This window comes from Epinephelus fuscoguttatus, linkage group LG7 (assembly GCF_011397635.1).
Source record: "Epinephelus fuscoguttatus linkage group LG7, E.fuscoguttatus.final_Chr_v1".
NCBI lineage: Eukaryota > Metazoa > Chordata > Actinopteri > Perciformes > Serranidae > Epinephelus > Epinephelus fuscoguttatus.
The window spans coordinates 15,766,261-15,775,920 of NC_064758.1; positions in this window are offsets into that span (position 1 = coordinate 15,766,261).

The following is a 9,660-nucleotide window of genomic DNA, read 5'->3' on the forward strand; positions in this document are numbered from 1 at the left end:
CATTGTTGTTATAACAAACAAATAGTATTATTAAAAGCTACAGATCTATAGTCAGAATCTTAAAATAACACTGCTTACAAAATATGTCAGGCTGAATCATCAGAAATGTGCTCTCCCATCCAGCACAATTTATCCTAATAGATGTAAATAAATGAGCGTATAAGCGTGATTCAGAGAGGCAGTAACACAGTGCTGTACTGAACCCTTCTATTAATTATCCTTCTAAAGCTCGACAGCCTTTGAAATACAAGACCATATAATCATATAAGTCACATTCGTTCTATAACAAGACACTACAGCCATGTTGGCAGCTCTGCGGAACTGTACTCAGGTGGGGCTTTGAGCTAAATGCTAACATCAACATGAAAACATGCTCACAATAACAATGCTAAAATGCTGATATTTAGCAAGTTAAGTCTTGACTATGTTCACCATCTTAATTTAGTGTGTTAGCATGCAAACATATGCCAACTGGCAATAAAGACACATTTTATTGAGGTTTCATTATGTGAATGTCTAAGTTTTGAAGGTATTTAGTCACAAATGTAGTAAAAGCATTGGATGAATTGAAGTTTAGTGGCACCAGATGAAAGATTACAAATCCTCCTGAGGTGTACATGAATGCCAATAAGACCTTTGATGAAATGCCACAAATGTCAACCTCACAGTAAAAGTCAGAGTATATCCAAAGTCATTAGCATGCCTTCTCTGTGGATCATGAATGTTTATATCAGATTTCATGGCATTCCTTTTAATTGCTGTTGAGATATTCCACTTAAAGCCCAACATGTCCAGTATATGAAGCAAATGCGTCATCACTTTTTTATTATTGATGATATGGGAAATACGTCATTATGTATATATCTAATTATACTGTCCTAAAATGTTACGTAACTACACTCCCTTATACAACATGTTTCTCAGTAGATGTACTATATACAGATTGAGTAAGAACCATTAAGTTAATGGGTAAAAATGTGTTTCCTGCAGTATTTTCCACAAGTGGCAGGGACATTATGTCATCTCCAGCTATTAACAGATAAGTCAATTCATTATTAAAGCAGAAAGCAGAGTTGGACCTCCTCCACTGCTGCCATCTATTCCCTATTTCTAATAATAACCATATTCATGCTTCTCCTCCCCATGTGCTGTTTTCCTCAATAGTATATAGGCTACATTCTTACACGTTATTACATCACAATATAGCTTCTGGTGTTAATGCAACAGCAAAACTATTCAAATTTACCCTGATACATTGTCTCTGTTGTGGAACTGTGACCATCATCAGTTTAAAGTCTCATCAGAGAACCAATGCAAGATGTCGATAGAGTACGCGGGGCTGAATGATACTCTGTGAATGATTTATGAGCAGTAACTCGAGAATGGCAAACATAGAGTTAGAGCAGTTAGAATAGCCGTTACAACTCTGGAATTTGTTACCTACCAGTGTAGCAGGTCTTTCTTGATACTGACCATGCTTACATGCACGCAAGTAATGTGATTTCATTGTGACAATAATGAGAGTAATGCAGGTCTCATAGACAAAACTGATTATGGTGCCATTATGCTCTTGGTCCACGTAAAGCAGTCATGTATCACTGCCAGGTTTCACTGTGTGTTTCGAGAGATCACATGGGTCTGTATGAAGAGAGGAAACTACTCCATATTGTTAAACACATCAAACCCAGCTGTAAGAATTCATTGTGACCAACTTAAAAAGGACATACATTTAGCATAATCCAGATGTTAATGGCTAGCGGTGGATCTTCCCATGGGCGACATAGGCCATTCATTCATTCTGTCATTCTGTAGTAGAGGTACCACCTCTAGGGTGCTTGATGTGCTAGGCCCAGCAGTGTTTACAGCACAGTAATTTCATGTCAGGTAAATTAACTGTACACACACTGGAGACCAGTTGAAACACATGTACAGTCCACACCAACCTCATGTGCAGTCGGTGTCACGACCTGAAAAGACTGCAGGTTAGAGTTTCTTTTGGGAGCGTCCAAGTCAAGGAGACGAAACCACTTGTCTTTAAACCGAACAATGTGAGCACAGAATAATGCGAGCAGCACAACACATAGCCAGTGTTGCCATTAATATGATGAGTAGTGGTGTAAGGTTAGAAAATCTCCCTTGGCTCAGTTGATTAACATACTGGCTCTTTCCTGAATCCAGTCCATGCTGGGGTAGTTGTTGTTTTATTAAAAATTCTTAAAAGAGACTTATTTTTTTCCACCAAACTTTTCATACCAGTCACATTTTCCTACTTCTGTGACATTTATGAATCCTCTGGCAGGGATCCCATATTTATAGAAAGATACTTTAATGAGCTGGAGGGATTTAGATGAAATCATGCACTCTTTAAATCATTCATGGCCAATGATCCTGCTGTGGCAGCCACAGAAACACATCTGATAGACACCACATCTTAATTCACACACCGAATGGATGCCAGTACTGAAAAAAAATATTTTACATTTGTCGTTTTAAACACTTAGTGTCTGGAATCTCTTTCATGAGGAAAATCCTTGTGTGCAGAGGAAGTGATGCATTTTACATTTCTGGTTTGTTTTGCTGATAAGTAAAACTAAGCAGCTTTTTGTAGTTAGCATGCAAGCAGCTTAGCTGAATGGTGACAGATGTTGTTCTTTTCTGTCTGTTTGATTCAAAGTAAATCTATGTAAAAGATGTCACAGCATTGTCTACACTATTCAATATTTGGAGAAACAAAACATAAATTATAAAATACAATAACTGCTCAGCAACAAAAATACTGTAACCACTACAAGAACACAAGAAGATCAGTGCTATATCCATGATGATAGGTCTTTTTCACAACCAAGTCACCAGAATAATATGCTGGCAGTATGTTAATGTTAATCACAGACATGTTACATTTGTACATTTCACATGCATTAACATTTCTGAAGAGACCTGGTACAGATTAAATGCATATGAGCTGAGTTTGTCATCAAGAGGAGGAGAGGATGGTGGGACGGCTGCCAAACAGCAACAACAGACCACTATCCAAGACCAATAAACAGTTAACCAGTGTTTTTAACGACACATTGGGACATTTCTAGCCATGTTTGTTTTATGCCAAAACATGATCTTTTCTTAACCAAGTGTTTTTTGTGCTTAAACCTTACCATGTGATCACCACATGTTGTCACAACATAACACCAAAAATTGAAACATAAAGACACAAAGTTTAAACATAGCTGACCTCTACAAATGAAATGTACCAATTTAAAGGTCCAGTGTAGGATTCAGGGGGTTATATTGGCAGAAATGGAATATAATGTAATAAGAATGTTTTCTTTAGTGTATAATCACCTGAAATTACAAATCATGTGTTTGTTACCTTAGCTGTTTAAATCTACATAGGGAGCAGGTCCTTGTTCATGGAGATCGCCATGTTGCACCGACATGTTTCTACAGTAGCCCAGAAGGGACAAACCAAACACTGGCTCTTGATAGAGCCATTTGCATTTTCATGTCAGTCATTGTAGTTAGCAGTTCCACCACGACGAAAGCATTGTTAAAACACTTATTTTTTAACGCCAAACTACTTTTTCAGTGTTTTAGCTGATTTAATCACCTCTGCAGAGGATTCAACTCCTGGTAAAAATCTCCTGAAGGTTGGGATCTTAAGTTAGCAGAGAAAAAGGTGAGCACACATTAGCAAGTGCTGGGCTAGTGGCCCGACTCCAACAAGCCAAATCTTGTTGTAAAAATATTGATTTGTAACATGAAACTGCTTTATTCATTGTCTTTACCGGTTTAAATTACTGGGTCTGCTTGTTTTTGAGAGAAAGAGACCTCTGCGGATAATTTGGCTTCTGACAAAAACCTCCTGAACAATGAACACTGAAGTTTTAGCTGGTTGCAATCTGCAATTCTCATTGCTAGATGCTGCTAAATCCCCCTAAATCTTTCAAACTGTTCCTTCAACACCTGAACTACGTAAATGTAACATGTGGTTTGCAGAATTGCACAATACAGACATTAATTTTGACGATTGGGTTTGCACAGAAGACATCTTACCTTGTCAAAGCAGGAAAAGCACAGGTGTTACTAATGACATTAACAGTGGCTCTGTGTCCCAGTAACAGTGAGCCAGCATGCGCAACACTAGGACCCTGAAACTGAAGCAGCTTATAGGAACTCAGCCATCATTCATCTGATTGTTTATACCTGTGCTTTTTCTACTGTGACAAGTCAAAATGTCATGTGTGAAATTTTGTCGCACTCCTTTTGTGTTGATATTTCCCAAACCAGAATCCATTTACATGGAGGTGCAAGTCACACCGGCTATTTTGTTCCCCTTCTGTGCATTGTAATTCCATGCTCAAATTGCATACTTATTAAGGATCCAGTTCAACATGGAAATTGCAATTTGGATGAGCAGAATGGATCTTTGAATCATTAATGAACAGGCCAACCATTGTTGCATATAGAGAGGTGGTAAAAGGCATTCATTGAATAATTAAGCAGAAACCCAAGTGCTACACAAACAGCCAGTCCCCCACTAATTACCCTGTATCAAAACACAAGGTAGTGTAGCAAATTCATGATAAAGTGAAATACCTGTATCACAACAGCAGTGTTGCAACAGTCCCTATAGTATTAATGCAGTTTACACTTTGCTGATAGCGCTTTGTAAAATTCAGATAGAGACGTTTGTCTCACTGGCATGAAAAAAACCACTACCATCTAACACACATTGGGACCTGGATTTTTTTAGTTTACTCAGTCCTGTCAGCAGAGTAGTAGCTCAGAAAAAAATCAGCGCTTAGTTCCTTCATTTTAATGACGTAGCTCATAGCTGCTCAGTATGCTAGCATTAGCGGAGAGCACACATGTGGTTCGAAATTGCTAACCTAGTGGTAAAATCATCTCTGGTTAGCTTTTTCAGCATGGTGTGTACAGCTGAAGTTCTCCTAATAAGCATAGATGTTGTTCCATATTTATATTCATGTATTTCAACATGCAACTTCCAATCTGTTGGAAATCAGGAACCAAATTCTGATTCCCTCCATATCGCCTACATGTCGAACCACAACTAAATGCACTGGTTTCAGCCTGTTCTCTGAGGATTGTTGTATCTTGATAGAAAATATAAGCAACAGTGAACTTAGGTATATGACACCAGATGAAGTTAAGTGGGCAAAACAAAATAAAAAACTACCTAGGCCTACTTCAAATTCCATTCTGCTAGCTTATCTGTATCTCTTCTGCCCTGCTTGCCTGGATGTAGAGTGGCTACAAGACCAAATCTAGACCTACTTTTCCACACACGTTGCCTACTTAAAAAGTGGAAACTGCTCTGTGCATCCCTGTGCTGTGGACACAGAGCGTTCTCTGTCAGAAACCAGACAGGCAACCGGCCAGCATAGCAGACTAATGGCCAATTAACCAGTTATCTGCCACTCATTTTTTTTCTTGTTTTGACACCATGGCTGAATCTGTTAAAACTGGTTTCTGGGTTGTTCAGTCATGTCTTTCTCATGTATCAATCTAACCTTAGTGACGTGCATGTGTTCGTAACAAGGGTGTTTTCAGGACTGATATCTTAATTTTGAATTGTTATGTGCGTCCTTGATGCCAACAAGCAGCCATTCAACCTCTCATCAAGAATACGAGTGTAAACGAGGTGATGAATGCCACATTGGCACCATGATGCTTCATACCATCCGTCTGCAGTTAAGGCCTCAATAGTAGACTGGAGGGAAGAAACCCTGCCAACCAACCAGCAAATACTCATTAACAATGAGCATATTTTACTAATTATCTGTGAAAAAACACCCTGGTGTGCCTTTCATTGACGTCCAATCTGGGTATTAGGGTGCATGATTTCCAGTATGCTTTGCTGAGAGGAAAAAAAAAAGACCATAATGGAAACTTGCTGTCGTTGCAATTTATCTTTAGTCGAGTAATTGGAAAGCAGTTGGTGTGTGTTGGTCTATATGAAGATGAGCTGCATCAGCAGTGCCACTGCTTCGTTCTGCCTGCTGACATGAGGGGACAGATACATTCCTTCTGTGTTTGCTCTCACTTTCCTTGTTGATGTATATTGTTTTGGGCATTTTAAATTTCAGCCCAGTTTTTCAGTTACAGCCATTAGTATGTGTGCTGGCTGTTTCTTTCTGTTTCCTTCAGATTCTTTAAAAAAACATGTTCAAAGAAATACCCAAGTTCAACACTTTAGGACACTGTGAGCTGTTTCCAGTCTTAATGCTAATGGCTGCTTGTAGTAACTGTATAATTATCACATACCCATGAACGTGGTACTAATCTTCTTCTTCTCACAGAAAGACAGTGAATGTGCTCATTTCCCAAAATGTTTAATAGTCTCTTTAAATGTTTCTCTTCAGTTTTCACATTTGCACCTAAACAGTCTCAGAGTAATCTTCATCTATGCTACATTCATTAATACTGCATATGACTTCCACATGTTTTATCACTGTGTTAGTGGAGTAGACCAAACCTCAGTAGGTTTTTCTAGTAATTCTACAGCACTGTTGTCAGCCTCAACTGATTACTTTGAATCCCTCCGCGAGAGTCAGAGAGGAATTTTGTCTCCTGCGAGTAAAATGAGTCTCATGTGGCCCACTTTATCTGGAATAACAAGTTTCTCCTCTGATGTACCTGCCTGCTGGGTACAGTAGATGGCCTATATATAACAGTATCAAATCACACACCTCCTGCTGACACTGCTGGATCTCACCTGGGGCTCCTAAAAAGTGTGGAGTGTGTGTGTGTACATACATGCGACACAGTGAGGACCAAAAAACGTATTTTAGCAACAGAATGAGGACATTTTTCAAAGTGAGGACATTTTGGCTGGTGTGTGTGTGTGTGTGTGTGTGTGTGTGTGTGTGTGTGTGTGTGTGTGATACCATACTGTATTATAGTTTAAGATAATAAAATATCATTATTGGATCAAAAGTTAAGATCGTCATGTAGCAGATCTGCAGCTGGTTCCAGACCTCATCACAACTCAACAACTAAATATCATCTTGTATTCAGAGAAAGATCAAAGTCTCTCCCTTGTTGAAGTGTCCTTGAGCAGGTGGTTGCTGTTTAATAGGTGATGCTTTGTATGCACACACACACACACACACACACACACACACACACACACACACACACACAAATACAAAATATCACACTACATAACCATTAAAGAGCTTTGCATTAAAATAGGTACATTTTAAGTATTAGCAGTATTTGAAAAAGATGGAACCAACACATTAAAAAAAGCATACTGAAATGATACATGTAGTGGTGAGGTTGCAGAACAGAAATTTCTCCCTTGTGCCAACCTTGTAGGAGACCTACCCTGGCTGTTGCGAAACTCAAATGGTCCTAACCAGAGCCAGTATTTGGCTTATCCATTCTGGGCCACTGTAGAACAACATGTAAACATATAAACTGCTAAGCTAATGAAAACACAACAGTTCTTATTTTTTAGGTGATTAAAATGTTATATCCACCTCATTATCTTAGTATATATCCTAGTCCCTGGGATACTGAGTGATTTATGGGCCCAACTTTCAGTGCTGAACCGGAACCAGCCTTGTCCGATGTAAATGATAAACTAACTGTATGTTAATCCTCTTTCATAGAGTGATTGGGAAATAAACATGTATACACCAGTTGTTACACCTCAGACAGGACAATGTGATCATACCTCTGTCATCTCTGACAGCCATCTCAAATGTAAATGTGAAGTGAAGCATGTAAAGTCAATAAACATGGTGTTTATCAGCTAACACTCCGCTCATCTGCCTTGATGACGCAGTTCACACATTTTCATAACTGCTGATAAAATCAGTTCTGCTGAGTGAAACATCACACTGAATTTAGCAGCAGACCTCAGTAATATCAGTAATATAAAGTAATAGTGAAATAAATAACTTTGGACATTTGTTTCATATATGATATGAAAGAGGTATGGCAAATCAATAACACATTCTCAGCCTCAATAACTTTAAATACATAATTAAAGGTATGCTGCTGAGTTTATTTTATAAAGGGTTATTTTCTAATGTAGCCTGAGAATACAGTGAGACAGGGAAAGACAGGAATATCATAGTGACGTTGAGTTACAGACCTGTCATTCTAGGTGTCATTCTCCTCCACAAATTCCGGTTTAATACTCCACTCTCCAGACTCTTTTGATTTTATTATTTATGTCATTCCAAGCATGTGAAAATGTAGTGTATACATTAGAGTGCACGAAAATACAGGGCAAATCATGTCTTATTGATTCAGGACAGGACAGTGCATATTATTTTTCAATATGGGACAATTTGGTATAGCACAGGTGGCAACGTACAGGTAATGGAAACGGTACCCCTGGTCACAGGAACGATCCCTTTAATTTCTGGGTACTAACATTACTAACATTACACATGCAGACAGTGCAGAGGGTGCCAAAGCTCTGTGAGGAAATGTTAGAACATGCTAATTTAATGTTAGTGAAATGCCTGCTGAAAAACAAAGCAAAAAAGCAACATTTGCTCAATTCAAAGTGAAGTACTTTTGGAAAAACGTCTGTTGGCTGTTAGCCATCAGGATTAGCCAGTAGGACTGACCATAGACAGTCAAAGCGATTAAGTGCCTTCCTGCTACTTCAGCTATCTCACCAGAGGTTGCATCCATAATAATTTGCTACAGTAGCGCCCTCAAGAATAAGGTGGATAACATGTCTGCCAATAGATGCCCCTGAATCCAGCACACTGGACCTTTAAGTATACTATGATGCTAATACTTGTACTTTCACTGAAGTAACATTTTACTGCAGGTATTTTACTTGTCACAGAGAAATTCCATACTGTGGTATTGCTACTTTTACTGACGTTCAAACAAACAAACGAACAAATTCAAAGTATCTCCTCAATCTTGATCATCTAATAATTATTTATTTAATTATGAGAGAGCTTTTATTCAACTTGTCATATCTTTTGTGCATATAGGGCCATAATGTAAATATGATGAAGGCGACATTTACACATCATCGTATGTCAGAAGGTCTTGCTCATACCTCAGCTTTCCTAAATTACACATATAATTTAGCTTGGGTATGTACTATACATTATACCTCCTTTTTGGTTTCACAGCTGTTTTTAAAAGTGTGTGTTTGAATTATTTTAACAACACATTCTTGTCACCAAAAGTCTAATTAAAGTATCTTGTGACCTAATTGCATCACAACCAGTTTATATCAGACAGGATTATGAAGAACCAACCACTAGATGTTATCCAGATTATATTCCACATTGTTTAAGTGATGAGTAGAGCACCATGTGGACGTTTCTCTATCTTCTACCTCCATCTACTGGTGAGCAGAGGAACCTGCCGTGAGGTCCGGCACATGTGTAGGGGACCAGCATGAGGAAGAAAAGGCCTGTTTCCTGTTGCCTTTGTATGGTAAAGATCAAAGCATTTGCTTGGCCAGAAGTGTTTTTATGCCTAGAGGCAATTTGTCACACACAGCAAACAGGAAGTTAAGTATTCAAAATATTATTCTGATGCAGAGGTTGAGAAAATGCTACACTGATTGACACTCTTGTTTAATGTTTAACCAGCTACAGCTCCCTGATGATGCATGCCACCATGAAAATAGACAATGTTCTTCTCTCAGGAGTG